The following is a 24,746-nucleotide window of genomic DNA, read 5'->3' on the forward strand; positions in this document are numbered from 1 at the left end:
AGCTTAGAAAAATAGAGGGCTATGCACCAGGGAGATTCTAGGCAGCCTCTACAGTAGATTACATGGCTGCGCAACATTGTGGGCCAAAGGGCCTGTAATGTGCTGTAGATTTTTATATCCTATGTTCCATGTTCTACTTGTAATCTCCTCAAAAAATTCCAACAGGTTCATCAGGCAAGATTTACCCTTAAGGAAACCATGCTGACTTTGTCCTATCTTGTCCTATGACACCAAATTTGCTGATCCAGTTGACCACATTATCATCCAGATCATTATACAGATGACAAACAACAGCAAACTCAGCAAAGATCCTTAAGGTACACCTCTAGTTACAGACCTCCAGTCAGAGAGGCAACCATCTATAACCACTCCCTGGCTTCTTCTGCAAAGCCATTGTCTACTCCAATTTACTGCCTCATCTTGAACACCAAGCAACTGAACTTTCTTGACCAATCTCCCATGCTAGATCTTGTCAAATACCTTGGTAAAGTCCATGTAGACAACATCCACTGCTCTGCCTTCAACAATTTTCCTCAAAAAACTCTAACACTGGTTGACACAACTTACCACACACTAAGCCATGTTGACTATCCTAAATCATTCCTCGTCTATGCAAACACTTATATAACCGGTCTATTAGAATACCATCCAATTTTCCCACTACTGATATCAGGCTCACCAGCCTATAATTTCCTGGCTTATTATTAGAGACTTTCTTAAACAACGGAACAACATTTGCAATCCTCTAAACTTCCGGTACCTCATCATGACTAAGGATGCTTTAAATACATCTACTTGGACTCCTGTAATTTCTGCACTTGCCTCCCACAGGGTCTGAGAGAACACCTTGTCAGGACTTGGGGATTTATACACTCAAATTTGCCTCAAAACAGCAAACACTTCCACCTCTGTATCGAGTCCATGACCTCACTGCTGCATTGCCTCATATCGATAGACTCTGTGCCCATCTTCCAAGTAAATATAAATACAAAACATTTCATTTAAGATCTTCCCCCATTTTCTTTTAGCTCCATGCATAGACTCCCACTGTGATCTTCCAGAGGACCATTTTTGTCCTTGCAGCCCTTTATATATAGAAGTCTTTAGGATTCTCCTTCACTTTGTCTTCTAGAGCAACCTCATGTCTTTTGACTTCCTGATTTTTTTTTTATTATAAGCGTTCTTTTGGATTTCTTATACTCAAGTACCTCATTTGTTTCCTGACAAACACTTTCCCATCCAGCCCATTTACAGTATGCTCGTCCCAGTCAACATATGGAAAGTTAAAATCACCTACTATCACGACCTTATGGTTTTTGTCAAAGTTTCTAATCTCTTCACAAATTTGCTCTTCTAATTCCTGGGGACTATTGGGTGGACTGCAATAAAACCCTCATTAATGTGATCATGCCTTTCTTATTCCTCAGTTCCACCCATAAGCCTCACCAAACAAGTTCTCCAGTCTGTCCTGACCAAGCACTGCCGTGACATTTTCCCTGGCACTGTGTCATTTTCCATGCCGCCCCTTCCCCTTTAATCCCTCCTGCTCTACCACATCTAAAATAACAGGTCTCCAAAATATTGCACTGTCAGTCCTGCCCCTCCTACAACCAAGTCTCACTCATGTCATAATTCCAGGTGCTGAGCAATGCCCTAAGCTCATCCGCCTTTTCCACAATACTCCTTCCATTGAAATATATGCAGCTCAGAACATAGGTCCCACCATACCCAAACTTTTGATTCTTGACCTTGTATGTAGACTTAACAATATCTTGCACTCTAGTGGTTCCCATCCAAAACACAAAATAATCTGCAGATGCTGGGGTCAAAGCAACACTCTCAACACACTGGAAGAACTCAGCAGGTCGGGCAGCATCTGTGGAAAAGATCAGTCGACGTTCCAGGCTGGAACCCTTCCTCAGGACTGAAGAGGGAAGAGGCAGAGGCCCTATAAAGAAGGTGGGGGGAGGGTGGGAAGGAGAAGGCTGGTAGGTTCCAGGTGAAAAACCAGTAAGGGGAAAGATAAAGGGGTGGGGGTGGGGAAGCAGGGAGGTGATAGGCAGGAAAGGTGAAGAAGGAATAGGGGAAAACACAATGGGTAGTAGAAGGAGGCGGAACCATGAGGGAGGTGATAGGCAGCTGGGGGAGGGGGCAGAGTGACATAGGGATAGAGGAAGGGAGGGGGAGGGAATTACCAGAAGTTGGAGAATTCTATGTTCGTACCAAGGGGCTGGAGGTTACCTAGATGGTATATGAGGTGTTGCTCCTCCAACCTGAGTTTAGCCTCATCATGGCAGTAGAGGAGGCCATGTATGGACATATCTGAATGGGAGTGGCAAGCAAAGTTGAAGTGAGTGGCTACTGGGAGATCCTGTCTGTTGTGGCGGATGGAGCAGAGGTGCTCGATGAAGCGGTCCCCCAATCTGCGTTGGGTTTCACTGATGTAGAGGAGGCCGCACCGGGAGTACCGAATGCAACAGATGACCCCAACAGACTCACAAGTAAAGTGTTGCCTCACTTGGAAGGACTGTTTGGGGCCCTGAATGGTGGCAAGAGAGGAGGTGTAGGGACAGGTGTAGCACTTGCGCTTACAGGGATAAGTGCCGGGTGGGAGATCCATGGGGAGGGACGTGTGGACCAGGGAGTCGCGGAGGGACCGATCCCTGAAGAAAGCGGAGAGGGAAAGATGTGCTTAGTGGTGGGGTCCTGTTGAAGGTGGTGGAAGTTGCGGAGGATAATGTGCTGGATCTGGTGGGGTGGTAGGTAAGGACAAGGGCAACTCTGTCCCCGTCGTTATGGCGGGAGGATGGGGTGAGGGCCGAAGTGCGGGAGATGGAGGAGATGCGGGTGAGGGCATCATTGATGACGGCAGAAGGGAAACCACGATCCTTAAAGAAAGACGACATTTGAGATGTCCTGAAATGGAAAACCTCATTCTCGGAGCAGATGCGGCGGAGACGGAGGAACTGGGAATAGGGAATGGCATTTTTGCATGTGGCGGGGTGGGAAGAGGTATAGTCCAGGAAGTTGTGAGAGTCAGTGGGCTTGTAGAAGATGTCAGTGGACAGTCTGTCTCCAGAGTCCCTCCCCCAACTCCTGAGCAGCACTAGCACAGCTTCCCACTAAGATATTCCCCTCCACTTCAGGTGCAAATCCGCTCTTCTGTATGTATCCCACTTTCCTTGAAAGGGAGCACAATTCTCCAAAAATCTGAAGCTCTCTCTCCAACACCAACTTCTTAGCCACATGTTGAACTGTATGTTCTTCCTCCTTCTGGCCTCATCAGCACATGGCATGGGTAGCAATCCTGATATCACAACCCTGGATGTGCTGTCCTTTAACTTAACACCTAACTCCCTGAACTCACTTTGCAGGACCGTGTCACCCATCCTACATGGACCATGACCTTTAGCTGCCTTTCTGTTCTCCTAGTGAACAAATTTTCCATCACTACTGGATTCCCCTTCTCTACCTGGTTCCCTTCTGAACCACAGAGCCAGAATCAATGCCAGAGACCGGTTTGCTGCAGCTTCTCTCTGGTAAGTCTTTCTCTCCCAACAGTATCCAAAGTGGTATACTTATTATTGAGGGGAACAACCACAGGGGTATTCTGCACTGGCTGCCTATTCCCTTTCCCTCTCCTGACAGTCATCCAGTTACCTGTTTCCTGTAACTTAGGGGTGACAAGCTCCCTTTAGTTCCTATCAATCACCTCCTCAGTTTCCCATATGAGCCAAAGGTCAACCAGCTGCAGCTCCAGTTCCCAGCACTGTCTCCAATGAGCTGCAGCTCAGTGCACTTCTTGCCGATGTCGTTATCAAGAAGCATGGAGGTCTTCCAAAGTTCCACACCTCACACAAAGAACATACCACTAATTTTGAACCCATTCTCAGTGCATTAGCCCACAAAAAGTATTCACCTCCCTTGGAAGTTTTCATGTTTTATTGTTTTACAACATTAACAGTGATTTAATTTGGCTTTTTTGACACTAATCAACAGAAAAAGACTGCGTCAAAGTGAAAACATATCTCTACATAGTGATCTAAATTAATTACAAATATAAAACACAAAGTGATAGCATAATTATTCACCCCTATTTCAAAATGACACAGCAAATCATCACTGATGCAGCCAATTCGTTTTAGAAGTCACATAATAAGTTAAATGGAGATCTGTTGTTTGGAAATCTGTGTTCAGTCAAGGCGTTTCAGTTAATTGTAGTAAAAATACATCTGTATCTGGAAGGACCAACTGCTGGTGAGTCAGTATCCTGGCAAAAACTACACCATGAAAACGAAAGAACACTCCTGTGAAAAGGTTATTGAAAAGCACAAGCCAATAGATGGATACAAGGAAATTTCGAAGTCACTAAATACCCCTTGAAGTACAGTTAAGTCAATCATCTAGAAATGCAAAAGAATACGACACAGCTGTAAATCTGCCAAGAGTTGGCCTTCCTCTGCGTGCCCATACAAGAAGGGGACTAGAGTGGGAGACCACCAAGAGACCTATGGCAAATCTGGAGGAATTACAAGCTTTAGTAGCTGAGATGGGAGAGATTGTGCATATAACAGCTGTTTCCAGGGTGCTTCACCAGTCACAGCTTTATGGGACAGTGGCAAAGAGAAAGCCACTGTTGAAAAAACTCACGTGAAACCTCAGCTGAAGGTTGCCAGAAGACTTGTGGGAGACTCTGAAGTCAGCTAAAAGAATGTCCTATGATCTGATGAAACAAACATTGAGCATTTTGGCCATCAGACTACACACCATGTAAGCCAAACACCATACCCCATCCCTAGCATGAAGCCCGGTGGTGGCTGCATCATGTTGTGGGGATGCTTCACTGCACCAGGCCCTGGAAGGCCAGTGAAGGTAGAGGGTAAAATGAATGCAACAAAATACAGGGAAACCCTGGAGGAAAACCTGATGCAGTCTGCAAGAGAACTGCGACTTGGGAGAAGATTTGTTTTCCAGCAAGACAATGGCCCCAAGCATAAAGCCAAAGCTACACAGGAGTGGCTTAAAAACAACAAAGTTAATGTCCTAGAGGGGCCCAGTAGGCCTCCTCTACTGTAAAGATGAAGCCACACTCAGGTTGGAGGAACAACACCTTATAATCCGTCTCGGTAGCCTCCAACCTGATGGCATGAACATCGACTTCTCTAACTTCCGCTAATGCCCCACCTCCCCCTCGTACCCCATCAGTTATTTATTTTTATACACACATTCTTTCTCTCTCTCTCCTTTTTCTCCCTCTGTCCCTCTGACTATACCCCTTGCCCATCCTCTGGGTTTTCCCCCCTCCCCCTTTTCCTTCTCCCTGGGCCTCCTGTCCCATCATCCTCTCATATCCCTTTTGCTAATCAACTGTCCAGCTCTTGGCTCCATCCCCACCCCCCCCGTCTTCTCCTATCATTTTGGATCTCCCCCTCCCCCTCTCAAATCTCTTACTAGCTCTTCCTTCAGTTAGTCCTGACGAAGGGTCTCGGCCTGAAATGTCAACTGCACCTCTTCCTAGAGATGCTGCCTGGCCTGCTGCGTTCACCAGCAACTTCGATGTGTGTTGCTTGAATTTCCAGCGTCTGCAGATTTCCTCGTGCTTGGAATATTGTCAATAGTTTTGGGCCCCATTTCTCAGAAAGGGTATATTGTCATCGGAGAAAGTCCAGAGGACGTTCATGAGGATGATTCCGTAAATGAAGGAGTTAACATATGAGGAGCATTTGGCAGCTGTGGGCCTGTACTCACTGGAATTTAGAAGAATATGTGGGATCTCATTGAAACCTACAGAATATTGAAAGAACTAGATAGGGTGGAGTGGAGAGGATTAGGGTCTTAACCCTAAATCAGAGATGACATACAACAACGGACCTAGCACCGGTCCCTGCAGCGGTCAACAAGACACAGGCCTCCTGCCAGAGAGGCAACTATCTACTGCCATTCTCTGGTATATGACAATAACCATGAGGTTTGCCCATTGCATCATGTCAGACGAGGGGTTAACATGGAGCTGTGAAGCTGTGGTCACCTGAAAGGGTAGAGGAGCCTCAGCTTAAAATTACACACAAGGATGCAGCATTCAATTAGTGCTCTTGAACAGATGTCAACAGTACTTAATCACCTCTGGACTGAGATCTGAATTCACGACCTTCTAACTCAAGGCAAAGTTCTGGTGCTTAGCAGTCCTGTGGCAGAAATGAGACTCTATAATCTTCTGTTAAGAATTTGACACAAAATGCTCATCACCAAGAAATGAAGATGATGAACAAGTGAATAAATTCCAAGATGTTCCTAACTGCTAAAGTTTAATTTGTTGAGTTAAGCTAATGTTTGACAAACTTGGCCTGTGGAATTTGTTGCAACAGATGCTTGGTCTTGCTTATCCTGCTATTTCACAACGATTAGTCATTAACTAAACCACTCAATTAATATTGATTGATCCTGCTGTAATCCAGGGTAACAAGAAATTTTACAAATTTATCTACAATATTACAAAAATTCAATTGTCAGCATAATCCATGCCTTCTCCTCCCCACGCCATCTCCCACAGTAAGAACCATTGTAAAACAGAAGTGTAGAGAGTGGGAGACCATTTCACCTCCTCAATTTAATTGAGGCCATTCTGCCTTCAACTACACTGCTCTCTGTACTATGTACAGCAACCTGACACACCGTACGTTTACGAGAGCAATGAACCCAAGGTGCTTCGCTGAAGCATATGAAATTACATTTTATACTGAGATACAAGGGAGGTGAATGTATCTTATTTCATGGTCAAAGGGATTTTATACAGTATCATACTGAGGGCATTCCTGGGTTGAAGTCACCAAAGGTTCATAAAGATGTATTTTGGAGGATTGTATGAGTTAATGAAGGCGGAAAACATTGAAAAGGGCAAGTCTTATTGCACGAGTTAAACTTGGGTTAATAAGTAGTATTTAGGTTAAAATTGGGTGGCCTTTGTGGGCATGAACATATTTAGAGGGGGAACTGAGGCTTTGGCAAGAAGAGGCAGTGGCTGAGATAAGGTTCTGTTAAGTTCTCTTCAATTCTTTATCGTTGCACAGGTTCGAGCAGTGGGAATGGCAGTCAGGACAGAGGTGCAGGATAAGGGAAGTAAGGGATATTGCCAGTGCTCCTTATGTCCATATCTGCAAGATGTGCATCTAGCTGCAGCTCTTCAGCCACTGCCTCTTCTTGCCGAAGCCTCAGTTGCCCCTCTCTAAATATGTTCACGCCCACATGTTAGGGTACTGGAACTGCAGCTGGTTGGCCTACATTTCATTCAGGAGAATGATTAGGTGATAAACAGGAGCTGCAGGGAGGAAAGTCACCCATAAGTTGCAGAAAGAAGGTGACTGTCAGGGGAGGAGAAGGAAAGAGACAGCCAGTGTAGAGTACCCCTGTGACCATTCCCCTTAATAATATGTATACCACTTTGGTACCAACACACATCAAAGTTGCTGGTGAATGCAGCAGGCCAGGCAGCATCCCTAGGAAGAGGTACAGTTGACGTTTCAGGCCGAGACCCTTCGTCAGGACTGGGGTCTCGGCCTGAAACGTCGACTGTATCTCTTCCAAGAGATGCTGCCTGGCCTGCTGCATTCACCAGCAACTTTGATGTGTGTTGCTTGAATTTCCAGCATCTGCAGAATTCCTGTTGTTTACCACTTTGGTAGTTTGTTTCTCCCCCACCCCCCCAACCCCACCCACCCCACAACAGTATCCAGAGGACAGCTGCAGTGACCAGGTCTCTGGCAGAATCTGGCTCTGTGGCTCAGCTAAAAAGGGGGAAGGGGGGTACAGCAGTGATAGGGGATTCAATAATTAGGGAAGCAGAAAGGAAATCCTGTGGGTGTGAAAGAGACTCCCGGATGGTATGCTGCCTCCCAGCTGCCAGGGTCAGGGACATCAGATTGGGTGCACAGCATCATAAAGGGGAGGCTGAGCAGCTAGAAATCATAGTACACATTGTTACCAACAACATGGGCAGAAAAAGGAATGAGATCCTGTAGAGAGAATTTAGGGAGCAAGGCAGGAAGCTAAAAAAAACAGGACCTCCAGGTTAGTAACCTCTGGAATGCTACCTGTGCCATAGGCCAGTAAAGAAAAGAAGATGATGATTTAACAGATGAATGTGTGGCCAAAGAATTGGTGCCCAGAGAAGTGTTTCCAATTTGTGATTCATTGAGATCTCTTCTGGTGAAGGTATGACCTGTACAAAAGGGATGGGTTACCCCTGAACTCGAGGAGGACTAATATCCTCATAGGCAGTGTTAGATACATGGGTTATGACCAAAGAAAAAATAGTTGGAGTCACTTAGTCTGTTAATGCTTTGGTGTTTATTAGGTGTGTCAAAAATCAAATTTACAAAAAATAGTGAAAATAGTGAAAAGAAGATCTCCAATATTTACAAAAAGATATCTACCGGAAAACACGATAATAGCTCCATACTAATCTTGCCCAGTGTGAACTTCTGACAGCCCCAATCTCTCTTTCACTGAGCTCCTTTCTGTTCAGCAGCAGGACATACCCACAAAGTTACCTTAAGGATACACATGAATTTACAATACAATGCACTCCACAATGTAGTTACAATCATATTACAAAATAAACGGAAGTGTCCCCCTTGAATATGATACAAACAACACCATTACTAAAGAGGTGTAATATTCCATTATGTATGACAGGAAAGGCACCATAGACTAACCCGAGCTCATCAGCTCGGTTTAGGACCCATCATGAGAATCTATCAGGGAAGACAGTGAAGTGCGAACACTCAGCACAACGACAGCAGAAAGTGAGCGTGTGTGTGTGTGTGTGTGTGTGTGTGTGTGTGTGCGCGCGCACGCGCGCGCAAATGTGCAAGTGTGAGGAGTGCATTTACGGAGTGCTCTCTATCACAGGTAGGTTTGCTAGAACTCCTGAGGTGGATTTAAACTAATTTGTCAGGGGTGTGGGAACCAGAGTGACAGGTCAAAGGATGGAGCAATTACTGAACAGGTAGATGCAGTGTATAGAGAGACTGTGAGAGAGGATAGGTAGTTGATAGGGTAAAAATACAGACATTATGATGGGTTGAAATGTTTCTATTTTAATGCAACAAGTATTAGGGACAAGGTGATGAACTTAAGAGCATGGGTCAGCACTTGGAAATATGACATTGTGGCCATTACAGAGACTTGGCCGTCACAAGGGTAGGTCATGCACTTTGGTAGTAGAAATAAATGTGCAGACTATTCGCGAAACGGGGAGAAAATCCAGGAATCTGAGATGCAGAGGGACTTGGGAGTCCTTGTGCAGAACAGCCTGAAGGTTAACTTGCAGGTTGAGTCGGTGGTGAGGAAGACAAATGCCATGTTACCATTCATTTCAAGAGGTCTAGAATACAAGAGCAGGGATGTGATACTGAGGCTTTATAAGGCACTGGTGAGGCCTCACCTTGAGTATTGTGAACAGTTTTGGTCCCCTCATCTTAGAAACGATATGCTGGTATTGGAGAGGGTCCAGAGGAAGTTCACAAAGATGATTCCAGGATTGAAAAGCTTATATCTGAGCAGTGTTTGATGGCTCTGAGCCTCTACTCATTGGAATTCAGAAGAATGATGGGTTACCTCGTTGAAAGCTATCAAATGTTGAAAGGCTTGATAGAGGGGATGTAAGGAGGATATTTCCTATTGTGCAGAAAACATAGAAACATAGAAAATAGGTGCAGGAGTAGGCCATTTGGCCCTTTGAGCCTGCACCGCCATTTATTATGATCATGGCTGATCATCCAACTCAGAACCCTGCACCAGCCTTCCCTCCATACCCCCTGATCCCCGTAGCCACAAGGGCCATATCTAACTCCCTCTTAAATATAACCAATGAACTGGAAGTCTAATAACAACGAACACAACCTCAGAATACAAGGATATACCTTTAGAATAGAGATCAGGAGGAATTTCTTTAGCCACATAGTGGTGAATCTGTGAAATTTGTTGGCAAAGTGAGAAGAAAATTATTTGGAAACTTAGTGAAAATGATAAGCAGGCAGCTTGTAACGTGCCAAACTTGCAGAACCAGGGAGAACCAATGTGACTTAGACTACACAAGCGATGCTCACAAATTAAAAAGATACCAGGAATCTGGCTCACTTCCAGAAGTGAATGAAAAGCAACACAAAGTTGAAAGACAATGAATACCAAATAATGAAGTCCTCCAACTCCCAGCGCATCTCCTTTTTGACATGGTCAGCAATCTTATCTGAAAAAAAACCCTCAGGAGGACCAACTGCTGCTTAGATCAGGAGAATCAGCACATTGAACATGCAAATTCAGCTCCATTCAATCAAGACATCAGGGATTTGGTGTAAAAGCAAAGGTGTTTTATTGAAGACAATGCTGCTTTCAACAGGATCAGAGCTCATAAGGCCTTAAGATATAGGAGCAGAACGGACAAACACATCTAATCGATGACAGCAAGATCTCCATTCATACCGGTGGCCAGAGGAGATACCAAACACAAAAGCCAGTAGTTGTGAGGAGACTGTGGAGCTCATTCTGTCAGAGCAAAATTACATGTTCACATTCACAAAGCAATCAAGGAATGTTCTATCCATCAGCAAAGCTGGTGAGTCAAGGACATCAAAGGAATGAATAGGAAAGTGTTGAGGTTAGTCTGTCAGGGAGGCAGCAGTATGAACCATGCTGCCAGAAAGCTACATGAAGGCAAGAAGTGCTCGATTCTAAGGTAGGATCCAAGGTGAGGCTGGGATGGGGACTGGAAAAAAACAGTGTGGTAAAGCAAGACAGGCTTGGAAAACATATGTGTAAAATATCAAATGTCGGGAAAATAAGGTCAATGACAGGCAGGCACTAACAACCATTGATCATTGGGATTTTGATGCTGCAGCAACAACAGATTCACCTTAAACAGATGAAGGATTGTGAATGTTATTCCCCTGTTCAAGAAAGGGAATAAAGATAACCCAAGAAATTAAAGAGCAGTGAGTCTTACTTCAGTGGTGAGCAAGTTGTTGGAAGCGATTCTGAGAGGCAGGATTTATGAACATTTGGAGAGACATAATCTGATTAGGGACAGTCAGCATGGCTTTGTCAAGGGTAGGTCGTGCCTTACAAACCTGATTGAATTCTTTGAGGATGTAAGAAAACACATTGATGAAGGTAGAGCAGTGGATGTAGTGGAAATAGATTCCAGTAAGGCATTTGATAAGGTTCCCCATGCAAGTGAGGAGGCATGGGATCCAAGGAGACTTGCTTTATGGATCAGAATTGGCTTGCCCACAGAAGGCAAAGAGTGGTTTTACAAGTATATTAAGAGCAAAAGGATTGTAAGGGATAAAATTGGTCCTCTTGAAGATCAGAGTGGTCGGCTTTGTGCGGAACCAAAGGAAATGGGGGAGATCTTAAATAGGTTTTTTGCATCTGTATTTACTAAGGAAGCTGGCATGAAATCTATGGAATTGAGGGAATCAAGTAGTGAGACCATAGAAACTGTACAGATTGAAAAGGAGGAGGTGCTTGCTGTCTTGAGGAAAATTAAAGTGGATAAATCCCCGGGACCTGACAGGGTGTTCCCTCGGACCTTGAGGGAGACTAGTGTTGAAATTGCGGGGGGCCTGGCAGAAATATTTAAAATGTCGCTGTCTATGGGTGAAGTGCCGGAGGATTAGAGAGTGGCTCATGTTGTTCCGTTGTTTAAAAAAGGATCGAAAAGAAATCCAGGAAATTATAGGCCGGTGAGTTTAACGTCAGTAGTAGGTAAGTTATTGGAGGGAGTACTAAGAGACAGAATCTACAAGCATTTGGATAGACAGGGGCTTATTAGGGAGAGTCAACATGGCTTTGTGTGTGGTAGGTCATATTTGACCAATCTGTTGGAGTTTTTCGAGGAGGTTACCAGTAAAGTGGATGAAGGGAAGGCAGTGGATATTGTCCACATGGACTTCAGTAAGGCCTTTGACAAGGTCCCGCATGGGAGGTTAGTTAGGAAAATTCAGTCGCTAGGTATACATGGAGAGGTGGTAAATTGGATTAGACATTGGCTCAATGGAAGAAGCCAGAGAGTGGTGGTAGAGAATTGCTTCTCTGAGTGGAGGCCTGTGACTAGTGGTGTGCCACAGGGATCAGTGCTGGGTCCATTGTTATTTGTCATCTATATCAATGATCTGGATGATAATATGGTAAATTGGATCAGCAAATTTGCTGATGATACAAAGATTGGAGGTGTAGTAGACAGTGAGGAAGGTTTTCAGAGCCTGCAGAGGGACTTGGACCAGCTGGAAAAATGGGCTGAAAAATGGCAGATGGAGTTTAATACTGACAAGTGTGAGGTATTGCACGTTGGAAGGACAAACCAAGGTAGAACATACAGGGTTAATGGTAAGGCACTGAGGAGTGCAGTGGAACAGAGGGATCTGGGAATACAGATACAAAATTCCCTAAAAGTGGCGTCACAGGTAGATAGGGTCGTAAAGAGAGCTTTTGGTACATTGGTCTTTATTAATCGAAGTATTGAGTATAAGAGCTGGAATGTTATGATGAGGTTGTATAAGGCATTGGTGAGGCCGAATCTGGAGGATTGTGCTCAGTTCTGGTCACCAAATTACAGGAAGGATATAAATAAGGTCGAAAGAGTGCAGAGAAGGTTTACAAGGATGTTGCCGGGACTTGAGAAACTCAGTTACAGAGAGAGGTTGAATAGGTTAGGACTTTATTCCCTGGAGTGTAGAAGAATGAGGGGAGATTTGATAGAGGTATATAAAATTATGATGGGTATAGATAGAGTGAATGCAAGCAGGCTTTTTCCACTGAGGCAAGGGGAGAAAAAAAACAGAGGACATGGGTTAAGGGTGAGGGGGGAAAAGTTTAAAGGGAACATTGGGGGGGCTTCTTCACACAGAGAGTGGTGGGAGTATGGAATGAGCTGCCAGACGAGGTGGTAAATGCGGGTTCTTTTTTAACATTTAAGAATAAATTGGACAGATACATGGATGGGAGGTGTATGGAGGGATATGGTCCGTGTGCAGGTCAGTGGGACTAGGCAGAAAATGGTTCAGCACAGCCAAGAAGGGCCAAAGGGCCTGTTTCTGTGCTGTAGTTTCTATGGTTCTATGGTTCATATTCTGCATGGAAGTTGGTGACCAGAGGAGTTCTGCAGGGATCTGTTCTGGGATCCTTCCTCTACGTGATTTTTATAAATGATCTGGATGAGGAAGTAGAAGAATGGGTTAGTAAGTTTGCTGATGACACAAAAGTTGCGGTGTTGTTGGCAGTCTGGAAGGTTGGCAGAGGTTACAGCAGGTCAGAGAATACAGAACTGGGCTGAGAAGTGGCAGATGGAGTTCAACCCAGATAAGTGTGAAGTGGTTCATTTTGGTAGATCAAAATAGAAGACAGAATATAATATTGATGGTAAGACTCTTGGCAGTGTGGAGGATCAGAGAGATTTTAGGGCCCATGTCAATAAGACACTCAAAGCTGCCGCACAGGTTGAGAATGTTGTTAAGAAGGCATACAGTGGGTTGGCCTTCATCAACTGTGGGATTGCGTTCAAGAGCCGTGAGGTAATGTTACAGCTATACAAGACCTTGGTCAGACCCCACATGGACTACCATGTTCAGTTCTGGTCACCTCATTACAGGAAGGATGTGGAAAGAGTGCAGAGGAGATTTACAAGGACGTTGCCTGGATTGGAAAGCATGCCTTATGAGGATGGGTTGAGTGAATTTGGCCTTTTCTCCTTGGAAGAATGGAGGATGAGAGGTGACCTGATAGAGGTGCACAAGATGATGAGAGGCTTTGATCGTGTGGATAGTCAGAGGCTTTTCCCCAGGGCTGAAATAGCTAACACAAGGGGGCATAGTTTTAAGGTGTTTGGAAGCAGGTACAAGAGGAACATTAGATTTTTCACACAGAGTGGTGAGTGTGTGGAATTCACTGCCAGTGACAGTGGTGGAGGCAGATACAATAGGGTCTTTTAAGAGACTCTTAGATAGGAACATGGAGCTTGGAAAGATGGAGGGCTATGCACCAGGGAAATTCTGGGCTGTTTCTACAGTAGGTTACATGGTCGGCACAACATTGTGGGCTGAAATGCCTGTAATGCGCTGTAGATTTCTATGTTCTCTGAAGGGATGGGCACAATATCTTACTTGAATATACAAAGATGGCATTATAACACTGAACAGGGGAAAGTGCAGTGAGCAACAAAGGCAGAACCCTTCTGGTTAGAATTAAGGGGAAATGGAGAAGCAGTCCCTTTCTGGGTCCAAACCAGTAAACATTGGGGAGAAGATAGAAAGGAATTTGCAGGAAGTGAGCTGTCATGATGTGTACTGGCAATGTCGGAACCCAAGTGTAGAGGAAAGACAGACTCCGATGTAGAGACAGTGACCAGAGGTTATTCACAAGAATTCCAACAGAACATTGTTGGCTCAGCTGAGCAACTCTGTGAGATGTAACATTCTCAAAACTAGGATCCCGCAATTAGTGCTAATCAGGTGTCCTCTTAAATAATATATGTACGCCAGAATCCCTGAGCCTATCAAAATAAACTAAACAAGTTTAAACAGAGGGCACCAGGAGACCACATTACAAAGAGTGATTTGCTCAAGAAAAACACAAGAAACTCTAAATGATTAATGCCACTCATTAAACAATTAACCAATTCAGGTTCTCTAAAAACCTTTTCGACTCCCTGCACAAGCCTGAAGAGCTCATTACTCCGAGTAAAAGATGCAAGAAATTAAGTGGTGATAAATGTAACACATTGCTAAAATTGACTGGAAAAAAATATAAATACCACAAGGAAAAATGCACTTAAGACTTTTTTGATCAATTGTACTTCCATCCCAAGGAAGCAGAGAGGAGATGATCAAGAGTGGAAAATGAAATGAGATGAGTGTGTCTTGTCTCAGTGAGAGAGGATTTACAAAACAGCAATCACAAAATCATTAGTTTTGGAGCATCTGATATTTACTTGTTTAGAAAACCCTTGAACTCAGTTTTCTCCGAACAGTCTACTCTACTAACGTGGTCATCTCTGCAGCACACCTAATGGAATGACTGGGATGGCTGACTTGGATGTCAATGATTTAGAGTATGGAATATGCATGTCAATGATTTGGACTACGGTATTAATGGATTTGTGGCTAAATTTTGCTGATGATACAAAGATAGGTGGAGGAGCGGGTAGTGATGAGCAAACAGAGAGCCTGCAGAGAGATCTAGGTAGTTTAGAGGAATGGGCAAAAAAGTGGCAAATGAAATACAATGTTGGAAAGTGTACGGTCATGCACTTTGGTGGAAGAAATAAATGGGCAGACTATTATTTAGATGGGGAGAGAATTCAAAATGCAGAGTTGGAAAGGGACTAGGGAGTCCTTGTGCAATACAACCATAGAACCAGAGAAACTACAGCACAGAAACAGGCCTTTTGGCCCTTCTTGGTTGTGCCGAACCATTTTCTGCCTAGTCCCACTGACCTGCACACGGACCATATCCCTCCATACACCTCCCATCCATGTATCTGTCCAATTTATTCTTAAATGTTAAAAAAGAACCCACATTTACCACCTCGTCTGGCAGCTCTCTTTACGACCCTATCTACCTGTGACGCCACTTTTAGGGAATTTTGTATCTGTATTCCCAGATCCCTCTGTTCCACTGCACTCCTCACTGCTTTACCATTAACCCTGTACGTTCTACCTTGGTTTGTCCTTCCAACGTGCAATACCTCACACTTGTCTGCATTAAACTCCATCTGCCATTTTTCAGCCCATTTTTCCAGCTGGTCCAAGTCCCTCTGCAGGCTCTGAAAACCTTCCTCGCTGTCTACTACACCTCCAATCTTTGTATCATCAGCAAATCTGCTGATCCAATTTACCACATTATCATCCAGATCATTGATATAGATGACAAATAACAATGGACCCAAACAATGGACCCAGCACTGATCCCTGTGGCACACCACTAGTCACAGGCCTCCACTCGGAGAAGCAATTCTCTACTACCACTCTTTTGCTTCTTCCATTGAGCCAATGTCTGATCCAATTTACCACCTCTCCATGTATACCTAGAGACTGAATCTTCCTAACTAACCTCCCATGCGGGACCTTGTCAAAGGCCTTACTGAAGTCCATGTAGACAATATCCACTGCCTTCCCTTCATCCACTTTCCTGGTAACCTCCTCGAAAAACTCCAAACAGATTTGTTAAACATGACCTACCACGCACAAAACCACGTTGACTCTCCCTAATAAGTCCCTGTCTATCCAAATGCTTGTAGATTCGGTCTCTTGGTACTCCCTCCAATAACTTACCTACTACCGACGTTAAATTTACCAGCCTATAATTTCCCAGATTAATTTTCAATCCTTTTTTAAACAGCGGAACAACATGACCCACTCTCCAATCCTCCGGCACCTCACCTGTAGACAGCGACATTTTAAATATTTCTGCCAGGGCCCCTGCAATTTCAACAGCAGTCTCCTTCAAGGTCTGAGGGAACACCCTGTCAGGTCCCGGGGATTTATCCACTTTAATTTTCCTCAAGACAGCAAGGACCTCCTCCTTTTCGATCTGTACAGTTTCCATGATCTCACTACTTGTTTCCCTTAATTCCATAGACCTTATGCCAGTTTCCTTAGTAAATACAGACGCAAAAAACCTATTTAAGATCTCCCCCCTTTCCTTTGGTTCCGCACATAGGCGACCACTCTGATCTTCAAGAGGACCAATTTTATCCCTTACAATCCTTTTGCTCTTAATATACTTGTAAAAGCTCTTTGGATTATCCTTCACTGTGACTGCCAATGCAACCTCATGTCTTCTTTTAGCCCTCCTGATTTCTTTCTTAAGTATTTTTTTGCATTTCTTATACTCCTCAAGCACCTTATTTACTCCCTGCTTCCTATACATGTCATACAACTCCCTCTTCTTCTTTATCAGAGTTGCAATATCCCTTGAGAACCAAGGTTCCTTATTCCTATTCACTTTGCCTTTAATCCTGACAGGAACATACAAACTCTGCACTCTCAAAATTTCCCCTGTGAAGGCTTCCCACCTACCAATCACATCCTTGCCAGAGAACAACCTGTCCCAATCCACGCTTTTTAGATCCTTTCTCATTTCTTCAAATTTGGCCTTCTTCCAGTTAAGAACCTCAACCCTAGGACCAGATCTATCCTTGTCCATGATCAAGTTGAAACTAATGGTGTTATGATCACTGGAACCAAAGTGCTCCCCTACACAGACTTCCATCTCTTGTCCTAACTCGTTTCCTAACAGGAGATTCAATCTTGCATCCCCTCTAGTTGGTCCCTCTATATACTGATTTAGAAAACTTTCCTGAACACATTTTACAAACTCTAAACCATCTGGACCCCTAACAGTATGGGAGTCCCAATCAATGTATGGAAAATTAAAATCCCCTACCACCACAACTTTATGTTTCCTGCAGTTGCTTGCTATTTCCCTGCAGATTTGCTCTTCCAATTCTCGTTGACTATTGGGTGGTCTGTAACACAATCCCACTAATGTGGCCATACCTTTCCTGTTTCTCAGCTCCACCCATAAGGACTCAGTAGACAAGCCCTCTAATCTGTCCTGCCTGAGCACTGCTGTAATATTTTCCCTAACAAGTAATGCTACTCCCCCACCTTTCATTCCTCTGCCTCGATCACATCTGAAACATCGGAACCCTGGAATATTAAGCTGCCAGTCCTGCCCCTCCTGTAGCCAAGTTTCACTAATTGCTATGACATCATAATTCCACGTGTCAATCCACGCCCTCAACTCATCCGCCTTCCCCGCAATACTCCTAGCATTGAAATATATACACCTCAGAAGATTTTTACCACCACTCACAACCTTTCTATTAGCGGATTTGCTTGAACTTTTAACAACATTTATTTTCAGCCCAGCCACACTGTCAGCTCTGGCACTCTGGTTCCCATTCCCCTGCAAATCTAGTTTAAAGCCTCTCCAATAGCACTAACAAACCTCCCTGAAATGATGCTTATCCCCCTATAGTTCAAGTGTAACCCGTCTCTCTTGTACAGGTTCCACCTGCCCCAGAAGAGGTCCCAATTATCCTGAAATCTGAAATCCTGCCCCCTACACCAGTTCCTCAGTCACTTGTTCATCCTCCAGAGCATCCTATTCCTACCCTCACTGGCACGTAGCACAGGTAGCAATCCTGAGATTACCACCCTCGAGGTCCTGCTTTTCAACTTCCTACCAAGCTCTCTATACTCACTGTCCAGGATCTCCTCACTTTTCCTTGCTATGTCATTGGTACCGATGTGCACCACGACATCTGGCTGATCACCCTCCCACTTCAGAATGTCATGCAATCGATCAGAGACATCCTTGACCCTGGCACCCGGGAGGCAACAAACCATCCTGGATTCTCTGTCACGACCACAGAACCTCCTATCTGCACCTCTAGCTATCGAGTCCCCTATCACTACCGCTCTCCTCTTTTTCCCCCTTCCCTTCTGCACTGCAGAGCCAGACTCAGTGCCAGAGATCCAGCTACTGCAGCTTGTCCCAGGTAAGTCATCCCCCCCAACAGTATCCAATGCGTTATACCCTAAAAGTTAAACACCAGGTTGAATTGGTTGTGAAGAAGACCAATGCAATGTTGGCATTCATTTCTAGAGGTATAGACTATAAGAGCAGGGATATGATGTTGAGACTTTATAAGGCACTCGTGAGATCACACGGAGTATTGTGTGTGGTTTTGGGCTCCTTATTTTAGAAAGGATATACTGATATTGCAGAGGGTTCAGAGAAGATTCACAAGAATGATTCCAGGAACGAAAGATTTACCGTATGAGGAATGTTTGGCAGCTCTTCGGCTGTACTCCCTGGAGTTCAGGAGAATGAGGGGGGATCTCATAGAAGCATTCTGAATGTTAAAAGGCTAGAACAGATTAGATATGGCAAAGTTATTTTCCATGGTAAGGGATTCTAGTACAAGAGGACACGACTTCAGGATTGAAGTAAGTCCATTTAGAACTGAGATGCAGAGAAATTACTTTAGTCAGAGTGTGGTAAATCGGTGGAATTTGTTGCCATGAGCAGCAACAAATTGTGTGTATTTAAGGCAGAGATAGATAGGTTCTTGATTAGCCAGGGCATCAAAGGTATGGGGGTGAAAGCAGGAGAGTGGGGATGACTGGAAGAGTTGGACCAGCCCATGATTGAATGGTGGAGCACACTCGATGGGCCGAATGGCCTACTTCTGGTCTTATGGTTTAGAATTATGAAGGTAGGAAGAGACACTTGTTAACATAGTTTCTTACTCCAGCCCTGATCAGCATCTAACACCAATCCAGTATCTTGCCAGTCTAAGTTCCCCAGCCCATTTGGGCTGACCTCATCCACAAAATCCATTACAACATAAAACCACTCAATTTGCTTTTCTCTATATGGGCCATGCCCATCTTCAAGCTATCACCACCCCTTCTAAAATAGCCTATTGCAATCAGTTACACAGTCAAATTATAGTTTATTAATTACAGATCCACCTTCAATGCTATAGTTCCAAGAAAACTACTCATTGAGCATGTTTACAGAGTCCTCCCACAAGAAAGTAGCACCATCAAGGCCTCCACCACCCGAGGCCATGCTCTCTTCTCACCACTACAACCAGGCAGGAGATAGAGCAACTTTAGGTCCCAGGCCACCAGGTTCTGGAACAGTTATTACCCTTCAACCATCAGGCTCCCGAACTGGTTCACTGACCTCATCTCTGAACCCATTTCACAACCTACCAGCAGAGACACTAACAAAACAGGAATTCTGCAGATGCTGGAAATTCAAGTAACACACATCAAAGTTGCTGGTGAATGCAGCAGGCCAGGCAGCATCTCTAGGAAGAGGTACAGTCGACGTTTCGGGCCGAGACCCTTCATCAAGACTAACTGAAGAAAGAGCTAGTAAGAGATTTGAAAGTGGGAGGGGGAGGGGGAGATCCAAAATGATAGGAGAAGACAGGAGGGGGAGGGATGGAGCCAAGAGCTGGACAGGTGATTGACAAAGGGGATATGAGAAGATCATGGGACAGGAGGCCCAGGGAGAAAGACAAAGGCAGGGGGGAACCAAGAGGATGGGCAAGGGGTATAGTCAGAGGGACAGAGGGAGAAAAAGGAGAGAGAGAAAGAATGTGTGTATATAATTAAATAACGAATGGGGTACGGGGGGGGGGCATTAGCAGAAGTTAGAGAAGTCGATGCTCATGCCATCAGGTTGGAGGCTACCCAAACGGAATATAAGGTGTTGTTCCTCCAACCTGAGTGTGGCTTCATCTTTACAGTAGAGGAGGCCATGGATAGACATGTCAGAATGGGAATGGGATGTGGAATTAAAATGTGTGGCCACTGGGAGATCCTGCTTTCTCTGGCGGACAGAGCGTAGATGTTCAGCAAAGCGGTCTCCCAGTCTGCGTCGGGTCTCGCCAATATATAAAAGGCCACATCGGGAGCACCGGACACAGTATATCACCCCAGCCGACTCACAGGTGAAGTGTCGTCTCACCTGGAAGGACTGTTTGGGGCCCTGAATGGTGGTAAGGGAGGAAGTGTAAGGGCATGTGTAGCACTTGCTCCGCTTACAAGGATAAATGCCAGGAGGGAGGTCAGTGGGGAGGGATGGGGGGGACGAATGGACAAGGGAGTCGCGTAGGGAGCGATCCCTGCGGAAAGCAGAGAGACGGGGGAGGGAAAGATGTGCTTAGTGGTGCGATCCCGTTGGAGGTGGCGGAAGTTACGGAGAATAATATGTTGGACCCGGAAGCCGGTGGGGTGGTAGTTGAGGACCAGGGGAACCCTATTCCTGGTGGGGTGGCAGGAGGATGGAGTGAGAGCAGATGTATGTGAAATGGGGGAGATGCGTTTGAGAGCAGAGACACTATCAAGGAGTCTACAAATTAGGTTTGTAATATTATTTACTTTTTTAATTGAACAATTTGCCTTCTTTTGCACATTGGTTGTTTGTCAATCTTTATGTACAGTTTTTCATAAATTTTATTGTTTATCATTATTTTCCTGTAAATGCCTGCAAGAAATTGAATTTCAGGATAGTATATGGTAACCTACATGTACTCAAATTCCTTGTCCTGGGACTCAGCACCTTTTGCAAATGATTTCCCAAATTCCTGACCAACAGATCACAATCTGTAGGAAGGGGCAGAGAAATCTCCACCACAATAAGTCTAAAACTGGAGTATGTCCTCTGCCCTTTACTCTACCCACTGCACACTCAATTGTACAGGCAGACGACATGGTGTCATGACAACAATCTTTCTCTCAATGTCAACAAAACAAATGAGTTGGTCATGGATTTCATTCAGCAAGGGGGCATTGCACAGCAGTGCTGAAGTCCGCAGGGTTGACAGCTTCAAGTGCTAGGTCAAAGCATCACCACTATTGCCTATCCTGGTCCAAACCATGTTGTTTGCCATGAAAAGAAAGGTCACCTCTACTTCCTCAAGAGATTAAGGAAATTTGCCATGTCCCCTTTGACTTTCACCAATTTTTATTGATGCTCCGCAGAGAGCATTCTATCCAGGTTGGTATGGAAACTGCTATGCCCATGACCGCATGAAACCAGACAGAGTTGTGGACCCACTCAGCATATCACACAAATCCAGCCTCCTCTCTATGGACTGTCTACACTCTTGCTGCCTCAATAAACCTCAACACCCTAGACATTTTCTCTTTTCACCCCTCCTATCAGTCCGAAGATACAAAAGACTGAAAGCACATGCCATCAGGCTGAGAGACAACATCTACCAGCAGATCACTCAGGGCTTACCCAACCCTAATAGACCAGTCCCACATCTCCTTCCCTCTGTTCCTTCAGTCCCTTAGCCCATTTGATCAATTGTAGCATTCCTCTTGGTTGGAATGTTATCCTCGTAACTCTCCTTCATAGTTTCTTCCTGTTATTGTCTCCAATTTGCAAGATTTGTCATTTTTCCTTCCACTCGTCTCTCGAGTCATCACAGTCACATATTTCAGCAACTTTCACCAAGCCACTGGTCTTGCCTGTACACATCTACCACACCCCACAATTAATATCTCCTGCCCTCCCTTCCCTTAAAACTTACCAAACACCCTTGCACATCTCACTGCTATCCCTGAAAGCATACATAAATCCAACACCTGCCTGCACTCTTCCATTAATATCCTTCCAGTGGCTGGCTGAGAGGTAATTGTGAAGCACTTAATTGTTTTACAAGCCTTATAAATGCTCTCAGCATTTGATCTGGATGAGAGGAGTATGCAGGGCTGTGGTCCAGATTCAAGTCGATGCAATAGTTCAACACGGATTTGATGGGCCAAAGGGCCTGTTTCTGTGCTGTTGTACTCTATGACTACCTTCTTTGTTGCAATGTCAGCAGAAAGAAATGACTATCCCAGATAATGATGAATATGGTGCAAGGACAGGCGGAACTGCTGCATCGAGAATTTGTCTGCTCATTTAGCAGAACTTGACCATGTTTGAATGGAACTTATTTCAGCAGATGAGCGGGTTTGGCTGCTAGGGTGCAGGAAGGTGAGAGGTGAAGGGGTGGAGGGGGAATCTAGCCAACAGCTTCGTTGAGGAATATTCAAGTGTTTGGAAATGAGGGGGGGAGTAAATAACTACTGTAACAGCTGTTCACTGGAGTGAGATAATCCAATACAAGTCAAGTACAGATCTATTCTTAAACAAAGATTAATACAATGCAAGGTACACCATGTAAGGCTTATTGAGAAAGTAAGGAGGCATGGGATCCAAGGGGTCATTGCTTTGCGGATCCAGAACTGGCTTGCCCACAAAAGGCAAAGAGTGGTTGTAGACGGGTCATATTCTTCATGGAGGCTGGTAACTAGTGGTGTGCCTCAGGGATCTGTTCTGGGACCTGTACTCTTCGTGATTTTTATAAATGACCTGGATGAGGAAGTGGAGGGATGGGTTAGCAAATTTGCTGATGACACAAAGGTTGGAGGTATTGTGGATAGTGTGGAGTGCTGTCAGAGGTTATAGTGGGACATTGATAGGATGCAAAACTGGGCTGGGAAGTGGCAGATGGAGTTCAACCCAGATAAGTGTGAGGTGGTTCATTTCAGTAGGTAGGTCAAATTTGATGGCAGAATATATTATGAATGGTAAGACTCTTGGCGGTGTGGAGGATCAGAGGGATCTTGGGTTCCGAGTCCATAGGATACTCAAAGCTGCTGCGCAGATTGACTCTGCAGTTAAGAAAGCATTTGGTGCATTGGCCTTCATCAATCGTGGGATTGAGTTTAGGAGCCGAGAGGTAATGTTGCAGTTATATAGGTCCCTGGTCAGACCCCACATGGAGTACTGTGCTCAGCTCTGGTCACCTCACTACAGGAAGGATGCAGAAACCATAGAAAGGGTGCAGAGGAGATTTACAAGGATGTTGCCTGGATTGGGAAGCATGCATTATGAGAAGAGGTTGAGTGAACTCGGCCTTTTCTCCTTGGAGCGATGGAGGATGAGAGGTGACCTGATAGAGGTGTACAAGATGATGAGAGGCATTGATCGTGTGGATAGTCAGAGGCTTTTTCCAGGGCTGAAATGGCTAGCACGAGAAGGCACAGTTTTAAGGTGCTTGGAAGTAGGTACAGAGGAGATGTCAGGGGTAAGTTTTTTTTTTACACAGAGAGTGGTGAGTGCGTGGAGTGGGCTGCCGGCGACAGTGGCTGAGGCGGATACGATACAGTCTTTTAAGAGACTCCTGGATAGGTACATGGAGCTTAGAAACATAGAGGGCTGTGGGTAACCCTAGGTAATTTCTAAGGTGAGGACACATTTGGCACAGCTTTGTGGGCTGAAGGGCCTGTGTTTTGCTGTCGGTGTTCTATGTTTCAAAGTCAAATTAAAATAAAGCACATAGGTTTACAATATCAGATGAATGTAAGCATCTCAGCACCAGTAATGAATATAATTACACAATTAGCATTGGTCAGTCGTATCAAACCCATTCATGGAGCTAAGAATTAGAATAATTTTAGCAAGTGTCCATTTCTTTGGTGGAGAGGACAGACTGCAGAGTAATTGAGAATTTAGTGAACAGCAGATATCATGATGTACATTGTTACCAGAACACTCTGCATCCTCTCATTTCATCTACCAAACCAATCCATCTGCCTCAATAATTTACTTTTTTTATTCACCTTTCAAGATGCAGGCATCTCTCCATTTCCAACATTTTCTTGTTTAACAGCAGATTTCCAGCATCTGCAGTCTTTTGCTTTTCTAGTCTAACCTGTCTCAAGTACCATGCCTGGCAGTGAATCCTACAACATGTAGACCTTTTATTATTTGCATAAACAAGAGAAAATCCAAGCAACACACACACAATAACACCTCTCAAGGCATTTCAGAAGGACATTCTCAAATATTAGGCAGATGATTAAAGACTTATTTGAAGGAGTTTGTGAAAGGAGGGAGAGGAAAAAAGGCCCAGAGATTTATGGGAGGATTTCTGTACTGAGAGCCTTGACAACTGAAGTACTGTATGCAAAATCAATGATCAGGAACATGGACCTTTTGAATGGTTGTGGCACTGAAGGAGACTGCCAAGAAATTCAGAAGAAAGCGCCCTGTAATCACTATCAAAACACCATCATTAGGACAGTTGCTGTTGTGGTTTGAGGGCACAAGGGACGCTGGAATATATGGCAACACGTGGTTGTGTTGGTTTTTAACGCAAATGTCAC

At 44.6% G+C, this 24,746-nt stretch overlaps 1 protein-coding gene across 5 annotated transcripts in view; it reads right to left on the reverse strand.

Annotated features, from left to right (window-relative positions):
* The window catches only part of gbe1b (glucan (1,4-alpha-), branching enzyme 1b), a 523,715-nt gene that overhangs the window by 394,232 nt on the left and 104,737 nt on the right, over positions 1-24,746 (reverse strand). The window lies entirely within an intron of this gene.

The sequence above is a fragment of the Mobula birostris genome, chromosome 6, assembly GCF_030028105.1.
Source record: "Mobula birostris isolate sMobBir1 chromosome 6, sMobBir1.hap1, whole genome shotgun sequence".
Taxonomy (NCBI): Eukaryota; Metazoa; Chordata; class Chondrichthyes; order Myliobatiformes; family Myliobatidae; genus Mobula; species Mobula birostris.